Raw genomic sequence first — 20,716 nt, forward strand, 5'->3', positions numbered from 1 at the left:
TGTCTACCTTTTTTCCCTTAAGAAACAAAAAACCTTCTTTTGACATGAGGCCCAACTGAACAATTGAGCACTGCTATTAATAAAGTAAAGTAAATAATTTCCTATAAACGTTATTTCATCGTTGACTGACTTCTTTGAGTTGACTGATTTCTTTAGTTTCTGTAAAGGTTGCAGAAGTTTAGCTCATAGCAATTATAATCTCATGCCCCTCTCTGATTTTGGTGGAGATAACCAGAGGCTCATAGAACATATTTCCATTGTTAATTGTTGATTGATAATTAAGAAAATTGTGAAAGGGTAAACCTGAAATGGGAACAATTCAGAATCAGAATAAAGCATTATTCTCTTAGTGGTATGAGTAAGGAAAGGAATATAAGACAATGTGAACCCATGATAAATATTTTTTAGTCTATGCTCCTATATACCTGCATAATTAAAACAAAATATTCACAAAAGGAAATTCAAGAAAAAAATATCAAACACATATAAAGAGCAGAGAGGAATAAAATGACTACAAAGGATCACCCACTCAGCTGATCATTTGAATTTCCTATTTTGGAGGATATTGCAACAATAGTCAACAATATTCTTGTATTTTTGACAGACAAGTCTCAAAAATGCAAATGCATAGTCTGAGGAGTCAACATTCAGTTATGTTGGACAAAAGTAAATTCTAGACAATATTTCACTTTCATGCTGCACATTAAGTTGAGTATACTAATGAAAACTTGTGTTCAATTCATTGGCTGGTTGGGAGTCCATTGTAAATTATGCCCCAGTTACTTTGATTACTCTGGACTCACAGCCTATCTTCTGTGCTCTAGATTGTGCTGTTGGGTCTACAGCTTGATGAACTATTTCTGCTGTATTCAGCTGGCGGCAGACTCTCCGCCATGCAGTGTAAGAATAGCATTTGGCATGATGAGGGGAAAACAGAGCATTGCTCTTTCCTCTGAGCTTCCTGGTCCTGCTTTTGCTTCCCAACTGCTCACAGTGTCACCACAGAGACACTTTTTCACCTGAAAGTGACATTTCATTTCAGTAGCAGCAGTGGCTTATTTCAGTTTGCACTTGTCCCAACACTTTTCAGAACCAAGCTCGTGGCACCCCATAAGAGACACCAGTTTCTAATGAGTGAGCAGTTACTCCTCCTCAGACATCTAGGATTCTGCTTTGCAGATTTCCTTTTATGGTGATTTCAGATCATGATTGTCCGAGATGTAAGGAGGACCATCTTGTAGTTAGCATCAGTTAATACATTAGTGTATCCCTTATACACCCTCAGATCTCTCATGAGTGGTATCATATCTTTATATCAACTATTTGGGAATAAGAACAAACCACCATCAATGACATCAGGAAAGAAGCTGCCTCGGGGCTTCTGTGTCCTCTCTGGATCCTGAAGGACTCATATGTCAGCATTACAGATTAATAAATCATTGCTTAAATCCTATTGTGCACACATTTTGTTTATTGACACATAAAATCAATGTATGAATTTTAATGAATTTTTCAGATATACTTCAACTCTTAGGGGTCATTACAAATCAAAGTGAAGTAGCATATAAAACTGTACTGTGGGGGTGAAAGTAGCCTGTTCTTGGTGTTCTAACATTACCTTGAGCATCAACAGAACTATTTGCAAGAGAATTTCTCCATTCTTTCAAGCAGTTCCACTGGACACGAGCCATATTTTATTTATTTGGAAATGCCCACTTATCTCTTTTCCCATTAAATATGCTGGCATATGCCTTAAAGATACAGTTCTAAGAACTCTCAGCACTTCAAACTTGGAGATGTGAGCTTCCTCATAAACTATGTCCCCTCAAAGATTACATCTAAAAGCTCTTTTCTGTTCACATGCTCCTGATCTGCCTCAAACGACACTGCCAGCTTCATAAAGTGAGTTCTTTGAATAAAATTTGTACTTGCCACATTTCCTGTAACACAACACCAAATCTGTTTCATATTTTGTGTACATGCAGAATATATGTGTGTATGTATTTTTACTTTTTTTTTACTTATAGTAGACCTCAAAGTCATTACAGTGATGAAGCTGTATGTGATTTTATTTAGTATTAAGTACATTTGCCATGTTCTAACTCTTCGGAAAATTGCTAACCTTCCAATATATTGTACGTGATAATCCCTTATTAATTAAAAAATCTGTTTGAGAAGATTTTTGTACATACCTTTGCTATATACAAGAGATAGCAGAGCGTTTATGCTGTAATTAAATCTCTGTCAAATTATTAAACTCAATTCATCTCATTTTATTATCTGCCATTACAATGTCACAAAAGTATCATATAATTCTTATATTTATGTCACTGTTTTACATGAAACTAGATTATAATTTGACTGTGTATATATTTCCTACATTTCTCACTCCCCACCTTCATGTGTTTTTGACAAGAAAAAAACTTTAAGAAAAGGACTAATCATCTTCCTAGGCTTCCTATCTTACCTTTAGAATAAGATGCAGAAGAGCTTAATACTGTGACATCAGTTTACAATGAGAAAAGAAAACTTGCCAAAGAAATGAGGCCAGCGCCTTGAACTCTGGACACAGCAGTATCCTGCACTAATGTCTTTCACTTATTACCCGGACGGTTTGCGATGGAAAACAAGATGATATATAAAAGTTCTTAGAAAATGACAATATCAATTCAAAGCAGATGAAATCTGCCTCATTTTCAGGTTCAATTTCCCCAAGAAGTAACCATATGAAGTTTACCCTGCTTCTCAGCCCCACGCACTGACTTCTTCAGGGCTACTAGCCCTTTTGTATTCTCCAAGTGACTCTGATAAGGATAAAATTTTACTGTCTAAATAACTTTCTAGATGACATTAAGATTACTAAGCAATTCTTTTCTACAGCTATAAACAGTACTAAAACTTCCCCCTATAGCCATTCCAGTAAAATATAATTTCTCCTCTCTCTAATAAATTCTCTTTAGATACTCTTTCTGTGTCTCCTTTACAAATAAAAAATAATCCTCAAATTCAAGAGTTTTCAGTACTTTTTTATTCTAATGACTTTCTATTTCTTTTAAACTATTCTCCCAGTCAAGTGCCCCGTCATTCCATTGACAGTCATTTTTCAAAGTGACGAATAATTTCTAGAACACTAAAACCAGTAAGCAGTTATCATTAGTTACTCTTTCAGAAAAGTACCAACATCATTAGTTGTCTTCAATATGCTCCCAGTACATGCTCACGATTTCCTCTCTGCATTTCATGATGCCACAATTTCCTCATGTCTCAACATGTCCACTCTGTGAAGGAGGCAGGACTCCAGCCTTGGGCCTCTGATCATTTATGTATTCACTTTTTTTTTTTTTATTTAAGTCACCCAACATCATTGTTCTAAGCATCATTTATAAATTGACAACACTGTAGTTAACTAACTATCCTGGTATTGTTGACTCATGTGGTCAACTGCTTAGTATGTTTCCACTTAAATTAATACCAGAATATCAGATTTACTATGTCTACCAGAGAACTTCTACTACTTTATCTTCTTAGAAAATAGATTACATTTTTGTTGTCTGTGCTCAACTTTCTTTACTCATCAATTGTATAATCTACCAATCTATTATTGTTGGTTCTACCCTAAGAATAACCATTCACTTCTCATTAAGGCAACTTCATCCAGGCTGCCATTATCTAAAAATATGTAATCTGTTTTTTTGCTTCTAGCTCCTTCTTCTCTATTCTGGTCTCAGAGCAGAGCAAGGGTGAATTTACAAAATGTGGGCACATATATTGCTAGTCTGCAAAGAACATTGCCTTTATGGTTGTAATGGAAGACAATATCTTTTTAGCTGTCTATGAAGCCTTATGTGACCTGGGCCAGCATTATTTCTCCAAACTTCTTTTTTTCCATTCTTCAACAACTCATACCATTTCAACCACATTAGCATTGCTGCTGTTCCTTAAGTATACTGAGGATTTTCCGACCTCAACTCTCCATAGCATCTTCATAGTTCTTTTCTGAAATCTAAACTTAGAAGTAAAACTTGCCCTTTTTATCTGTGAAAAGTTGTAACCTCACTGCTTGTCAGTCCTCTTGCGTACTTAGGATATTGCAACTCTTCACATTTGATTAGACTATCACCTGTCACTTGACAGTGAAATAGGAGATATATGTCAATCAGTACGTGCTCTATAGCATCATCCAGTGCATTTTCAAGTCCAAGAAGAACATATATGCAGATCACATAAAGAAATTCAGGAAGTATATTATGTTAAGGATATAAAATGAGATTGAAAAAGCCATTAAAGTATGTCTAAAATTATGGAAGGACTATTTCCCATGACCTTAGTGATTCTCTATTGCAAATAGGAGAGTTTCATATATAAGTAATTTTGATCTTATGAAGACAGGCAAATTTTTAAGAAGCTTTGATATGTAAGCAGAGCTGACATAAAAAAAATCCTTTAAGTAGACTCTCCCGTGGTGTACTCAGTTCAGAACTGGATGTTGTCCAATTGATTTAAAAGGCTATTGATAGACTAGGTAGGGAATCAAGAGGAGGAAAATTAATGCTAGATCCACAGGTTAAAAACTTTCCCTAGAATCTACTCTTTCATTTAGAAGATGAAGAATTTGCTCTTAGGTAGTAGGTTTCAAATTAAGAAAGACAGTAAGGTTATGTGATGTATAGGTAAAATTCAATAAACTTTAAAAAGATTACATAGACCTTGTTTTCCATTGTGGTTAGTGTTATGTGTGCACTTACTAATATTTATTACACTTACTATTCATCTAATTATAGTGATAAAATTCTATAACAAGATCCAGGCATACAATAATAATAAATTGAAGAATGTTGATCTTGAAAGGGAAAACTAAAGACAACATAAAAATCTCTCTATTTATTTTGCCAAAAGAGTATTTTGTGAAATTAAAAACCTGAATTGTTGAGTTCATTGCTCTCATGTTTTCAAAACACCAGAGACAAAATATACAAATTAATTGAACTTTACAATTTACAGTTCTACATTGTAATGCAAATCTGTGTAATTATTTTCATCGTAAGTTTGATTTAAGTTTTTCTTAAAAGTCTGAACTGACCTCAAATTTTTACCAATTATGTGACTCTCTTATAAGTGAGATTATAGCCAAAATGTGGTTAATCGCTAAGAACTACAAAATCCTTGACAAGGAACTCAAACACAGCACAATAAGAGACTTGCACAAGCATTGAAGTATTGTCATGGCTTCTGTTGTCCCAATGCAAATGCCCAGGTTGACTCCAGAACTCTAAATTGGCTACTTAGAAAACTAAACACTGTTGGGGTGGTTATGTTTAGATATTAAGTTGACCAGGCAACAAAGCACCCAGATATTTCATCAAATTTTATTCTATATTTGTCTGAGGGTATACTTGAAAGAGAAAAATATTTGAAGTGAATTGATAGTCTGCACTGAGTAAAGCAGACTGCTCCTATAACATAAGCATCCTTATACAAGCTGATAAAAGTCTAACTGATTGATCATTAATAGCAGGAATGTCTTCATGCCTGACTGTCCTGTTATGATATCAATCTTATCTTGCTTTCACATTCAAATGAAAGCATTTGATGTTTTTGTTTGCTTGTTTGTTTTGGCTATCAAACTTCTTACGAGATTGCCAGGGAACACATCCAACACCAGCAATTTGCTTAGAATTTTAGACTCAACCAGCTTGCCATGTGTGTGTGTGTGTGTGTGTGTGTGTGTGTGTGTGTGTCTGTCTGTCTGTAAGTATGTATGTATGTATGCATACACATATATATGTGTCTATTATAAATTATATGTACTAAATAATAAATATTATATCATATATAGCAAATATACAGCTGAAAGAGTTCAGTTTACACATACACATATTTATAACAAATCAAGATGCTGAAAGAATTCAGTTTACACACATACACACACATACACACACACACACACATACACACACACACCCCTCATATAAACACATAATATACATGAAAAAAATGGTTTCTTTTTCTACCAGACAAGTATCAATTAACAAACTGAGATTGCTAGGCACATTGTTCTACACACCCCTGGTTACTTAGCTGTTTTCAATAATTATGTTTTAGTTTATCAGAACATTTAAAAACTTCCACAAACTAAAGAGAAAGTTCAGCCCAGTTCACAGTGAAATACTTGGCTCCTGCTTTTTCATTCTGAATAAAATTTGTCTTACAGTATTAACAAGTGACGAGTGAGATTTTCTTTAGTGATGCAAATGTTATAGGACCCTGGAAATGTTATTAGGGCATAAAAGGTGAAACATACTGATGTATGCTGTGGGATGGTGGCGTCCAACGTGAGGTAAGAGTTTCCACCTAAAACCTGAGAAAAAAGGTTCTAAAACGGAGCTAAAAACAGTTCCTAGTTGTCTCTTTCAAGTTAGCGGCAGCTGCCGGTTTGAGCTACTGGTGGGTTGCTGGCGTGCGCGCTCCACCTGCCGTATGGCGGGAATGAGGCCTCAGCAAGTGGCACATTAAGCTGCATGGTGGATTTAGCCTTTGCTAGTACAAAACAAAAAAAGAGGTTTCTGGGCTACACGCTGCTTGGATAAAAGCATAGACCCACGATAGCTCCCAGAGCTGGTGGTAAACTACCACCGCTGTGTTGGGAAGCTGAGGTGGGCGGAGACAGCAGCCACAGCTGTTGCAGCTTAAAGCAATAGATTCACAATAAGACAGATTCAGATGTAATAGTTTAAAATGTGTGTAAAATATACGTAGGCTTGAAAGAGACAAAAAAGGTGATATATACAGTTATAGAAACAAATACATAGTTGTAAAAAATAAAGTCTTTAAAGAGACAGTAAAATTAATATAAAAAATAAGCCACGTAAAGATGAATATTACACAAAAAATCTGGATTGTGTTGTCTTTGGGATTTTTAACTGCAGAAAAACATTTGATTGTAAAAGCTGTTGAGTTATGCCAAAATGTATATTTTAAAGGTACCTTGACTTCAAAATTTGGATGTAAGGATATGTTACTTTGGAAAGGAGACTCTGCTTTTGTTCCCACAGAAAGCCAGAGGCTATGGATTTGTTCCAGATTAAGATACATCAGGTTTGACCACCCAAGACCACCTGAAAGGTCTCTGAAGACACCATGGCCCAGATGATCCAACATACAGAATCCTTTCAAGGCAACTGGCTCAGACGATACAGCCTCACGGACTACTCCATGATCCTTAAATTTTCTTTGTGTCCCCCATAAGATACAGCACCCCCCTCCAGCAGGAAGTAGTAAGAGAAGCTACGTCCAAATTCCCAAATTATATGTAATTTTACTTTGTTAAGGTTAAAACCTTCCTTTTTGAAAAAAAAAAAAAAAGGAGGAAGTGCTGTGGGATGGTCTGTATATCAAATGTGTTACTGATTGGTCAATAAATAAATCACTGATTGGCCCGTGGCCAGGCAGGAAGTATAGGTGGGACAAGGAGGAGAATAGAGCTGGGAAGTGGAAGGCTGAGTCAGAGACACTGCCAGCCGCCATGATGACAAACAGCATGTGAAGATGCCGGTAAGCCACAAGCCACGTGGCAAGGTATAGATTAATGGAAATGGATTAATTTAAGCTGTAAGAACAGTTAGCAAGAAGCCTGCCACAGCCATACAGTTTGTAACCAATATAAGTCTCTGTGTTTACTTGGTTGGGTCTGACGGCTTTGGGACTGGCAGGAAAACTCAAGCTACAGATGTAGCCAGTTTTTCTGCTTATTTAGAATGAAGCCTCACCTACATTTTCATTATACAATGGACTCTGAAACTTATATAGCTGGATGTCTGTCCCATGATGAGATGTCCATAAACTTGGTGTCTTGAACAATGAATTGAATAAAATATAGAATAATAATGAAAAGATATGCCTATCAAAGGTGATAATATACTAGGCATAGTGGTGAACATCTTGAATGCCAGCACCAGAAAGACAAACATGAGGATCTGTGTGAACTCCAGACAAGTCTGTTCTACAAAGCAATTTCCTAGTCAGCCCTAAACAACAACAAAAGTGATATAAAATCATAGAATACACTCCAAGGAATAGAGATGGCCTGGGAGAATATGGTAAGAGCTCCCTGAATTTCCCTTTGAGGGTTTCTTTTATAAGTATAGGATAAAGGGGAAACTACTTCAAGAGTTAGGAATGGGTATATCCTTGCCCTGATTGAGAGACAGGCTTTTTAGACTATATGCAAGGGTATAGACTGTATGTTCCATGACTTTCAACACCAGTATGCCAACATGAGCTGGTACATGGAAGATTCCTCTCTAACAAGTACCTTCAAGAACAGATTCACCCTCTCTCAGCTTGCATTCAACAGTGGTTTAGATCAGTCTAATTCATCTCTCTCCCTACCTGCAAGTACCTGACCCAGATTATCCACAGGAGAGGACCAGCTGCCCTAACTAGGAAAGGGCATACCTTTTTCTAATGAGTTGCTCTGATGATGCCCCACCTCACCAAAAACAGAAATAGTAAGAAAGAAGATGTAAGAATGAAAGTAGGAAGAGATGAAGAGAAAATGGAGCAAAGTTATACTAATCAATCGCAGGAAAGAGGCTGTGTTCTGATTGTTTGCAACTAATTGACCTTATCCTGATGAGAGAATACCATACCAATATGAATACCATCTGACAGTCTAGGTCACATTACTACACAACTTATTAAACACATAAAAGTCAAGCTGGTGACTACATAGAACTTTCACTCCTACATTCTAGCTTCTTTGGTGCAGGAAGGTACTCTGCACACTACCAAAAGGAAAATATAACCCCTAACCCAGCTACAAACCCTTTGATCTACAATTGTGTCATATCTGCAGAAAACACTAGGGCAGTGGTGATACAAAGCTTATGAGAGTAACCAACCAAAATCTGTTTTGACTTCAGACCCACTCCACAAGATGGAACCCAATACTGTTTGGGTCGCCAAGAACCTAAGACTAGATAGCCTAGGGACTTAGGCTAAACCAAACAAATACTACTGTTCTACTGAATGAATGCAGCAATAAAATGATTCCTAATGACATGTTGTTATACTCATAGAGTATAACAGCCATTGTAAGAGAACATGCAGCAGATGGAAACAAGTATAGAGAGACACAGAGAGGAGAGAGAGAGAGAGAGAGAGAGAGAGAGAGAGAGAGAGAGAGAGAGAGAGAGAGACCTTGTGGCACTCAGCTCTAAATGGTGTGTCTCCAGTAAACACTTCTCCTCAGGGCTCAGGGATCCCTAAAGAAGAGTAGGTTGAAAGAATTTAAGACCCAGAGGGGAGGAGATCGAGGGCACCAAGTAAACAAGGCCCTCTAAATCAACATGATCAAAGCTCATATAAATTCACGGACTGAAGTAGTGCATAGAGCCTGCACACATATGAATCCGTCTTCTGATGATATATTATGGCTTCCAGCTTTTATGGGACTCCTGTCTGTACAAATGACTGTGTATTTAATTCTTGTGTCTACTCTTCAGCTCTTCTTCTTCTCTTTGTTTTGGTTATATTTTGTCCTATTCCAGTACTCTAGGTTTTGTTTTATCTTATTTTATTTTATGACAATTGTTTGGAAGCCTGTTTGGTTTCTGATGAAAGACAGTAAGGGAATGGATCCAGACAGTTGGGCAGGTGGGTAGGAACTGGGAGGAGTGGAGGGAAAAGAAACTCTAATCAGGATATATTGTGTGTGTGTGTGTGGGGGGGGTGTAGTTGAAGTTTTCCTATGTCCACCTTCTCCTGTGTTTGTGCATTTCTGCAGCCGCTCAGACCCAAATAAACACACACACAGGCTAATATTATGTAAAACTGATTGGCCATTAGCTCAGGCCTATCACAAACTAGCTCTTACACTTAAACTCAGCCCTATTAATCTAGATTTTAGATTATTTCTGTGGCTTTACCTGTGTGCCTGTTACATGCTGCTCCCTGGAGGGCAGGCTGATTGAATCAGGAGACGCTGCCAGCCACAGTGATGAGAAACAAGATGTAAGTTACAGGTAAGCCACAAGCCATGTGGCAAGGTAAATATTTATAGAAATGGGTTAATTTAAGATATAAGAACTAGATAGCAAGAAGCCTGCCACGGCCATACAGTTTATAAGTAATATAAGTCTCTGTGTGTTTGCTTGGGTCTGAGTGGCTGCAGGACTGACAGGTGAAAGAGATTTGTCCTGACCGTGAGTCAGGAAGGACCAGGAAAACTTCAGCTATGGGGGCGGGGGATCTATTTTCAATAAAAGGAGGAAAATGCTGTCTTACTGCTGGAAAACTATGGCAACTGAGCTGTTTGGTACTTTAATCCAACATAGAAAGGAAACACTGAAAATGAAAGACGGGAAGAAGAGAAAGAGAGAGAAGGAAAGTGGTAGGAGGGAAGGAGAGAGGGAGAGAGAAGGAGAGAGGGAGGAAGGGAGGTAAGGGGGAGGGAAAGAGAAAATGGGAATGAATGGAAGCAGAATCCAAAATAAATGAATGAGGGCCGGGGTTGTCGCTCAGTAGTAGAATGTTTGCTTGCCTTGTGCAAGCCCCTAGGTTCTGTTACCAAGACAAAAACAGAGGGCGGAAGAGAGGGAAAAGGAAGAGGGCAAATGAATGCTTTTTGTTTGTTTGTTTGTTTGTTTGTTTGTTTTTTCGAGAGGCAGGGTTTCTCTATGTAGCTTTGTGCCTTTCCTGGCACTCACTTGTTAGCCTGGGCTGGCCTCAAACTCAAAGAGATCCACCTGCCTCTGCCTCCCGAGTGCTCAAATGTATGCTTTTGCTTGAAGTTAATTTGTATGTGTGCACTTGCACACAGGCAAATGTGTAGTTTTCAGATACAAAGTCTCCCTATCTATTACAGGCTGTTCAGACTTCTGAGTCTTGGGATTACACTCATGGACCAACCTATCCTGATTTTCTTTAGTTTTGATACTATGGTGTAATTTATGGTACAGTGTTAATTGGGGTGTTTTCAAAGGAGAAGATAAGTCAGCTTTAGGTAATCCAAATTCAAATAATATACTTAAAGATAATTGGAAATAGAAACTAGTTGCTCAAGAGAAAAGCAGAGGATAAGGAAAGAAATGTGAAGGTATTTCAACCCATTCGGTGTCTACAACATGACAAACAGAAGAGAGATTTAAAGAAAGAAACTTAAGGCCTCACTAAAAGAGTTAAGTGTAATGAGCTAAACTGGAAACTGAGAAAAGCTCTTCCTGGGATGGCAGCCTCAATTCAGTCCAAGCAGGAGACAGAAAAAAGTCAAGAGAGATTTTATGATTCCTAAATGCAGCAGAGGACCCTGGGAGGGATGAAGAGTTTCAGAGAACTAAATACTGGAGCTATGGCTAGGCATTGGCTACTGTCAAGAGAACAGTTTCAGAGTTCTAAGAAGCAGAAGCCAGATTGCAAATGTTTACAAAGGGAACAGTTGGTTAAAAAAAAAAAAAGTGAAGGTTGTTTGTTCTTTTCTGAGATTTACAGTTGAGTGGAGAGATAAAAACAATGATAGAAAGAACAGAGCGAAGGTAGTGAATTTGGGGATGAAAGAACTTTGCTTTCTGATGTTGCTTTTGTTGTTTGTTTGTTTGTATTCTTTAAAATAAAAGTTGGAAGGGGGAAGCTTCTTAAAACTGTTCTTTTAACCTTTTTTGCTTTCAGGTTTCAATCCCTTCATCACTGTCAACTCCTCATGAAGGCATGAATTCAATGAGCTTGGCAGTTGAAAATGTTAGGTCTTGATGCTATTAAGTCTGTTGTCTAGATCTCCTGATTCTGTTACTTTCTATAGTGTGTCATTTTGAATCTGTACAATTAAATAAGCATAATGGTCTTTTCTGGCATACCCCTTAAGTGTATTTGGTGTCCAGAGTAGAAATACTTGCAAAATATATTATAGCCTCTATGACAAAAAAAGCTAAAATTAAAATGGTACAGTCATGCCAGAAGTAAGTTAATTGCTCTATTAATAGTGCTTCTTCCCTGCTCCTTGGAAGATGCACAGGAACAAATATGCAAGTTCTCTTTGCTGCTCTCATGTTATGCCAGGCTGAGACACAGCCTCAGCTATAGATTCATTCTGCTATTTCTTTTTATTCTACCCACATCCTAAAGTAGCAAGGGTAAATAAAGTAGCAAAAAAAAAAGCCAGAGTAATGGCATCGGGTCAACTGTAATAAAAGTGACTTACTCACCATTGTTCATTTATGTACCCAATCCTGTATATTTGCATGTTTATTTCTGTTACTCTGGAATGGAATGCATCCTGACTCAGAGCTAGTGTGCTATGGTTATCATATGATTATGCGTGGCATCAATTTTCCATCCCTCCACGTTCTTTTTACAAGCTCTAGGAATCATAAACTTGGAGGATTTTATTGGAAAGTCAAGGTGGCAGAGTTATGGAAATGACTCAGAAATGATGCTTCCCTGTGCAACAATGTTGATTTACTTGTGATGCTAAACACGCTTCACTAAGTCATACACAGCTCTTGGGAGAGGGCTGACTAATTAGCTCAGTGACTTATCCACCCACATGCTCTGCTGATTCTGATAACATTAAAACATTTTATTAGCCTGCAAGGTCAGGAAATCTTACTGCATAGGTAGTATTTCTAAAAATTTAATAGCAATAGCCTGATGTTATTTCCTTTGCATCTGTAGATTGGCAATAAATCCTCAAAGATGAATAAACTGATATACTTCTTTCTTAGAATTGTTTGTACACAGAGATCTCAATGAGATGGAAAATATTTAAGAGGAAATAATCACTGGAAAGAACCTATAGTGAAAAATTCGTAGGTGGGTAAACTTGAGAATTACCTAAAATATTGTACAAATAATATATTTCACGATGAGATAGGGAAGTTTACAGTTGTATATGAGCCTTTCTCCTTCAATAATTTTATACCAATAAATCATCTTTAGCAACTCTTTTAAAAGTGAATGTTTGTATCCAATATGTAGCTGTCAATTAAAAAGGCTATAAGCCAGGGTACCCAAGTGTTGTAATACTATGATTTTATAATCACAGAGGGAATTGATCTCTGTGTAATCATCTTAAAGTAGAAGACACAGAAACGGAATAGTTTCTACCATTGCCTGATCTATAATCACCACCCGAGCACACAAACATAGAATTAAATTGGACCACTGTGGTCTATTTGGGCTGAGACTTACATTTTCAGCTTCCTAGTATTGACTAACGTTTAGGGATCACATTGTTCCTTTATGTACAAAAGATGGCAAACATTTCTAGGCATAAGGCTACTTTCCCTACTGAATATTTAAAACACTTCATGAAGATGATGAGTTTCTTATTTTTGTTCTTCATATTAAACAGGACTGAAACAAAAATGCTCTGAGAAAAAAGGATAAAAGTTAGAAATCAAATAAAGCACTAGGACAAAGACATGATTGAGTGAATCATTTTGTATACATAAATAACAAATATTTGAACCAGGACATTTTTAAGGACCAGAGGTTAAAAAATAATTAATTAAAAGTAGCTAGTGAGTTTTTTCTAAGTTCAAACAAATCATTTCTCATTCAATTTCTTTTCCCAAAGATTATCGGAAGAAATATGTATCTATATATATAGTTAATCACTAAACAGATAAAAAAGCAGCCTTAATGCATTAATAATTTGGATTACATGTCATGTCTGATTACAGTATTTCTTCAAACAAATTCCATCGGTTCCTCAAATCCCGATGCTTTAGACGTTTTCCTTTGGCCACAAATCCTGTTTTCCCCATGTTGTCAAATATTTTCTCATTCTCATATGTTTCATTCAGACAAAATTGATTCAGATTATTTTATATGCATATTTATTTCTTCAAATTGTGCAGTCTGATAATGAAGCAAAATGTCTAAAGTGTGGAGGACAAAGATTACCAATAGCGGAGAAGTCATAGACCTGAGATCAGATTAAGTTCTGCTCCAGAATTAGTCAGCTGACCTTGAAAATATTTTACACTCTATCTCCTGCTCAAATTTGTAATCTGTAAAATGAAGAAATGCAGCCAAACGAACACTCAAATTCCATCTAACTCAAAAGCTCAATGCTCTGTGTCCAACCATTTGCACCTGGAATTTTTTTTTTCATACTTTCAAATAAAATGTGAGTTGGAGCATGGAAGACATACATTTTGGGGATAGCTAAGTTTAAACCCATGTCACTTATGATTTAAAATGAGAAAAACTAGTAAACATATAATTAAAGCCTAAGATTGCATGTAGTTATTCTTGATGTAATTTCAACATATTTGGAATTTCAAATTTAACTTCAAGTTATAAGCATATCCACCTTCCTCTTAAGAAAAGGAGGTATTTCATAGCCCAAACTATTTAATCACTGAAAAGAAATATGGGCTTGTGAGAACTGAGGCAAGAAAATAGAAACTGTCCAGACTTAACTTGGCATTACTTATATTGTTTGCACTATGACTCTATGAAGATATATAGCTTGAATAGTCTCCATCCTCTTCATAAGATATTTCACTTATTGAGCTAATGTTCTATAGCAACACACTATGAATATCAGGTCATATCTCCATAAGCATAGCAGAATTACTTACAGCCACAATAAGAAGTCATTTCTTAACCAGAAAGAAAGTAGGGGAGCAGGTTTGCCACCACTCACTAAGATTTTTGAGACTAGGGAGGTTATCTAAGTACAAATGTACCATTAATGAAACAATACTAACCAACAATACTACTATAAAACTAGATTTAGGATTGTTTATTTCAAAATTTTATTAATTACTATACCAGTGAGCTATAAATGAGGGTGCAAACAGTTATACGGGAAAGAAAAAAAAAATTACTCTCAATACACGTAATTGAGAGAATTAATGCACTCAATGAGATGGCATCGCTAAGTCCAGTGTCATCGATCTTTCTACAACAGCCTGTTGGATATTTCTTTGAAGTAGACTCTGCACAATTTCATTTGGACATAGGAATCATGTTATTTTCAACAAAAGGAGAGGATCCCTAGATCTTTGTGCTTTTTCCAAAGTCAAATGATCAGCATACAGGCTGTTATAGCCATTAACTTCTTGTTTCTGGCCTTATCTATATCCAAGATCTTATATGAAATTTTAAATAGATGAAAAAAAGTACTTTTTTTCTACTTAGCTATTATAGTTTTTTAAAGTATAACATGTGAAAAGAATACTCCTGAAATACTCATTTTAGAACAACTTTGAGGTAATTTTGAATGGCAAATGTGCACATGGAGAAGAGTATGGTGTTTTTAAAATATGATGACCTCCTGGGATCTCTGGAACTGATTATGTATAAATTAGAACTTCTGCATTCTTACTGATAGGCAGTATGGATAGAGACAAAATGAATCTGATTTTAATCAATAATTGATCTTCTTTATGTCAGGCAGATTTGAACTGGAAAAATATAAATGATACTTAAAAGAAAAAAAAAGAGCAGATCTAGCCTGTATATTCAAGATTTTCTGTATCTTCTAAGAAGCATATAAAAATGGAATATGAAATAAATTTGTAGTGTTATGTTCATGGAATAATCATCATTAAGGTCATCCATTTTCTGATTTACAAAATGGTAGAATTGTTGTCATAGAACAAGAAAAAGGCTGAGCAGTGTTGGAGCACGCCTTTAATTCCAGCACTTGGGAGGCAGAAACAGGCATTTCTCTGTGAGTTCAAGGCCAGCCTGGTCTACAGAGTGAGTTCCAGGACAGGCTCCAAAGCTACACAGAGAAACCCTGTTTGGAAAAAAGAAATAGAATTAGGGGGAAAAGGTGAATGCACTCAGAAATCACATGTGCACACGTGCGCATACACACACACACACACACACACACACACACACACACACACACGTTTTTATAGGTACTAATCTTACTGGTCTCTAAGCATAATATGTAGATTAACTGCTTCAGTTTCTTCAGCCACAAATTGAGATATGCAGTAGTCTAACATTTCATATTAACAGTTTATTCTATAGATTCATGGAGCTACAAATGAGAATGTCATAAACAAGAGACTAATGATAAGTCATATGATCTCACCCTTTGGCTTATTGGTCATTTAGTTCAGATTTTAAAACACCTTCAAAACTAGAAATGCAGAGAAAATGTGAAGCACAATAAGAGAGGAATTTAGAGTAGATTTACATTAAATAATTAGTTAAAAATAAAATTATCACAGGAAAATTAAAATAAAAAAATCCACAAATTGAAAACTAAAAAAAAAAAAATCTATGTTTCCCAGATTTACATATCCTTTCTGGTACTGACTCATAACCTACCCCAAAACCCAATCCCCAAATATACTAACATAAACTGAAGAAAGTTATTATATTCTTATTTTTCTGTATGTCATACAATTCATACCATAATATCTTTAAAAGTAATTCCTCTGCTCCTAAAGAATTTCTAGTTTGTTTTATATGTATTTGTAAATAATACATTAAAAATTTAGGAGTTATTTTTATAAGCAAACCAATAGTAAATTAAGAAATGGTCCAAAAACTTCAACTGTGAAATAATCATTAATGTATTCTCTGTCTGGTAACTGTATATGAATTCTGTGCTATGTATATCTAGCACAGTGCTGTAGATTAAAATACACAAAAATTACATAGTGCCAGGCGGTGGTGGCGCATGCTTTTAATCCCAGCACTCAGGAGGCAGAGCCAAGCGGATCTCTGTGAGTTTGAAGCCAGCCTGGGCTACCAAGTGAGTTCCAGAAAAGGCGCAAAGCTACACAGAGAAACCCTGTCTTGAAAAAAAACAACAAAAAATTACATAGTTACAGAGAGTGGAATAGAAACCTCTAGAGTCTAGGAAGAGCAAGAGAAAGGGGAAGAGCAGTAGACAGTGTATTCCAAACACAAGGGAAGCCAGCCCACTGTTACAAGGCACAGTAAAGCAAGCCTTATCACTCTACAGCAGTTAATTATGCATCTAAAAATAACTAGCAGAGAAAATATTAAAACTTCATAACACACAAAGAGAGAAAGAGAGAGAGAGAGAAAAAAATAAGGCTATATAAAGGCAAATTTCCTTGACTGGATTATATATCACATGCATGTATCAAATTATAATATTATATTCCACAATTCATGCCAGTTAAAAGTCATCACTTGCTGGATGTAGTGGCTTGGGCCTGTCATCCCAGTCATGAAACTAGGTTGTGAGTTCAAGGGCAACTTCTTGTCTCAAAATTTATATGTGTACAAATAAATAAATACATAAATACTATAAATAAACAAATAAGCATAATAAGAAATCCTTAGCCCGTGCCTGAAGAAGTTTAGGCTCCTCTTTCAGCAATTTCCTCATACAAAGTAAAGTGCCTGGCTGAGACAATAACTATACTAGTGCAGAAGGAGTCGCCCAATAACCAATTAGTTATGTTTTCCTCAATGACCTGATGATCACAATCAGTTCACTCAATGCAGAAGAAGCAACCTGCTCATTACAATTATTTCTGAGTTTTGTCCACCTTCCAAGCACCTCCACAGAACTTCAGCTCTGCAGGATCTACAAGGATAATGTTTCCTGCCCTTGGCCAGCCTGTGGGAAGTAAAGCACGGGCTCTCCCACACATACACTGGAGGCAACAGCAACAGCAGCTACACCACTCCCACTTCTGATTCCCGAATCTTACTTCATGCATTCGCTGTTGCTTATGAAATCAAGTTTGTGTTCAAAATCTAAGAGTCTAAGCCGGAGATTTATGGCTGCAGCATCTTCAGTAAAAAGAGACCAGAATAGAATTTTAATTAGTAGTTTTCGGAAATCCACGAGATCAAACAATTCCTGAAAGGAAATGCTTGAGGACTCACAGCCTTTAACCACTTCCTTTTCCTGCTATCTCACTCTGTCAATACAGGATAAAATTCAATTCTTGGTTTTGATATCACCTTAGCAATAGTCTTCTCACCCATGAGAAGTGTATGTTAGAAACAGGAAATGGGACAGAAAATCAATCAATCGAGGAAGAAACCCTCCATCGTTAAATGATGATGCCATATTTAGTATTCCCTGTAAATTTGCACTGTTTTGGTTACTTTCACCTCTATAACATATCATGACCTCTGTTGTTGTTCAAGTCTTACCAATCCTATCGTGGAGAGGCATATTTTTATTTTTAAAGAGCCCCCTTGCACCCTTGCTACTTTCCTGTTAAAAACAATTACTTTTAAAGTATAAAATTGCTGCCATGAATGGAAATATAGTCTATTTATAGATCTAGGAGAGCTGCAGTACAGGGACTGAGTGGGTAAATGAGAAGAAAGAACATTCAACAGAAGGCCTTTAATTCCTAGTGGCTAAATGAACAGGCCAAGAAGTCTGCTTCTGCATTATCGTGCTAGCCTAAGGCTTCTAATATGACTTTCAACATTTGGAATAGGTAACTGTATTGGTTTGAATGAGAATGGTCTCCATAGGTGCATATGTTTGAATACTTGGTCTCCAGTTAGGTGAGCTTTGGGGGAAAGGATAAGGAGATATGGCCTTTTTGGAGAAGATGTAGTACAGGGGGTGAGCTTTGAGGTTTCAAAAGCCACATTCAGTCAGTCTCTCTTTCCCTCTCTTCCCCACCACCTCTCCCTCTCTCTCCTTCTCTCTCCCCACCTCTTGCCTACTGCCTAAGGCTCAGGATGTAAGATCTTAGCTACTGCTCCAGCACCATGTCTGCCTGCCTGCACCTATGTTTCTCATCATTATGTTCATGTTCTAGCCCTCTGAAACTGTAATCAAACCCCCACTTAAATGTTTCCTTCTAGGACAGATGGTGGTGGTTCATGCCTTTAATCCCAGCCCTCGGGAGGCATAGGCAGGTAGATCACTGAGTTCAAGGCGAGCATGGTCTACAGAGTGAGTTCCAGTACAACCAGGGCTACACAGTGAAACCCTGTTTCAAAAAACAGCAACAAAAATGGGCTGGAGAGATAGCTCAGAGGTTAAGAGCACTGGCCTCTGCTGTGGATATAGCTCTGTATAAATAAAATGATGATTGACCAGTAACCAGGCAGGAAGTACAGGCGGGACAAACAACAAACCAAAAAAAATTCTGGGAGCAGGAAGACTGAGTCAGGAGACGCTGCCAGCCGCTGCCATGAGTACCAACATGTAAGATACTGGACTGCCACGAGCCATGGGACAAGGTATAGATTTATAAAAATGAGTTAATTTTAAATGTAAAAACTAGATAGCTAAAAGCCTGAGCCATTAGGCCAAGCAGTTTAAATAATATAAAAGTCTATGTGTTTATTTTATAAGTGGGCTGCAGAACTGCCGTGGCTTGGCGGGAGCTGGAGAGAAACTCTCCAGCTACAGGCCTCTCTTTCAGAGGTCCTGAGTTTAATTCCCAGAACTCCTTACAGCTTAAAACTGCCTGTAACTCTACCTCCAGGGGATCCGACACCCTCATGCAGACATACATCAGGCAAAATACCAATGTACATAAATTAAAAATAAATATATCATTAAAAAACAAAAATTGAATAAAATGCTTCCTTCTATAAGCTTCTTGGTCATGGTGTTTCATCACAGCAACAGAATGGTAATTAAGATGGTAATCTAGTCTTTTGTTTTTTCTCAGATCCCAGCACAGTCCCTAGTCTCAGCTAGCGTTTAATGAGCTAATTAAAATAATGCTTGTATCAATGGCATTGGGAACCTATTTGTTCAACTTGTAGGCAAAGAGTTCATGAGAACTTGCTTTTAAACAGGGTAGAATAAGCTCTTCACACAGTGATCTGATTCTGTCAATATCTTAAGTGCTAACAGCCCTGAATTTAGGGTGTTCAATAAATCACGTGTTCTGGTAAACATTGCTACAGCAATATATTAATATATTATAATTCATATATATATAATTATATACATATATCACAGGTGCCCACTGAGCAGTGAAAGACCAGTAAGAATTAGAAGTAGCTGATATTTTAAAGTAGATGTTGATCATTTCTAGTGTTCTGAAGCACATAAAAACCAATTAAGCTAGATTTCAAGAGCTATAGGATACAATAATTCATCCCTTAATAGGGAGCAAAAAGTAAGTAACACAAATTAAGAGAGGGAAAACGAGTCAAAAGAACATGTGCACTGAGAGAGACCACTGGAGAGGGCACACTTAGGGTTCAGGTAAAAACCTGGTGCAGGGGAATCTCCCTGGAATCTACAAGGAGGATCCCAGCTTAGATTCTTAGCAGTGGCAGATACATAACCTGAACTGGCCATATCCTATGATCAGACTGATACCTGGCCCAGTTGTCATCAGAGAGGCGTCATCCATCAACTGATGGAGACAGATGTGGACCCTCAGCCAAACATTAGGCAAAGCTCAGGGAATCTTTCAGATGAAGAGGAGAGGGAATTGTGGGAGCCAGAGGGGTCAAGGAGGAAAACTCAGAATCAACTAACCTCAGCTTCTGGGGGCTCAGAGACTGAACTGACAACCAGGGAACCTGCATGGGACTAATGTAGGTTCTTTGCATAGATGTTGCAGTTGTATAGCTTGGTACTCTTGTGGGACTCTCGGTGGTGGGAACAGGGGCTGTCTCCTACAATTTACAGGCTTTTGGGACTCTATGCCTCATGCTGGGTCACCTTGCCCAGTGTGGACACGTGGCGAGGTGCGTAGTCTTGCTGCGGAGGCTTGATATGCCATGTTTTATTGATAATCATAGGAGACAGAGCCCTTTCCCAAGGAGAAAC

This window comes from Peromyscus californicus, unplaced genomic scaffold (genome assembly GCF_007827085.1).
Source record: "Peromyscus californicus insignis strain IS unplaced genomic scaffold, ASM782708v3 Scaffold_13__1_contigs__length_99412109, whole genome shotgun sequence".
Lineage (NCBI taxonomy): Eukaryota > Metazoa > Chordata > Mammalia > Rodentia > Cricetidae > Peromyscus > Peromyscus californicus.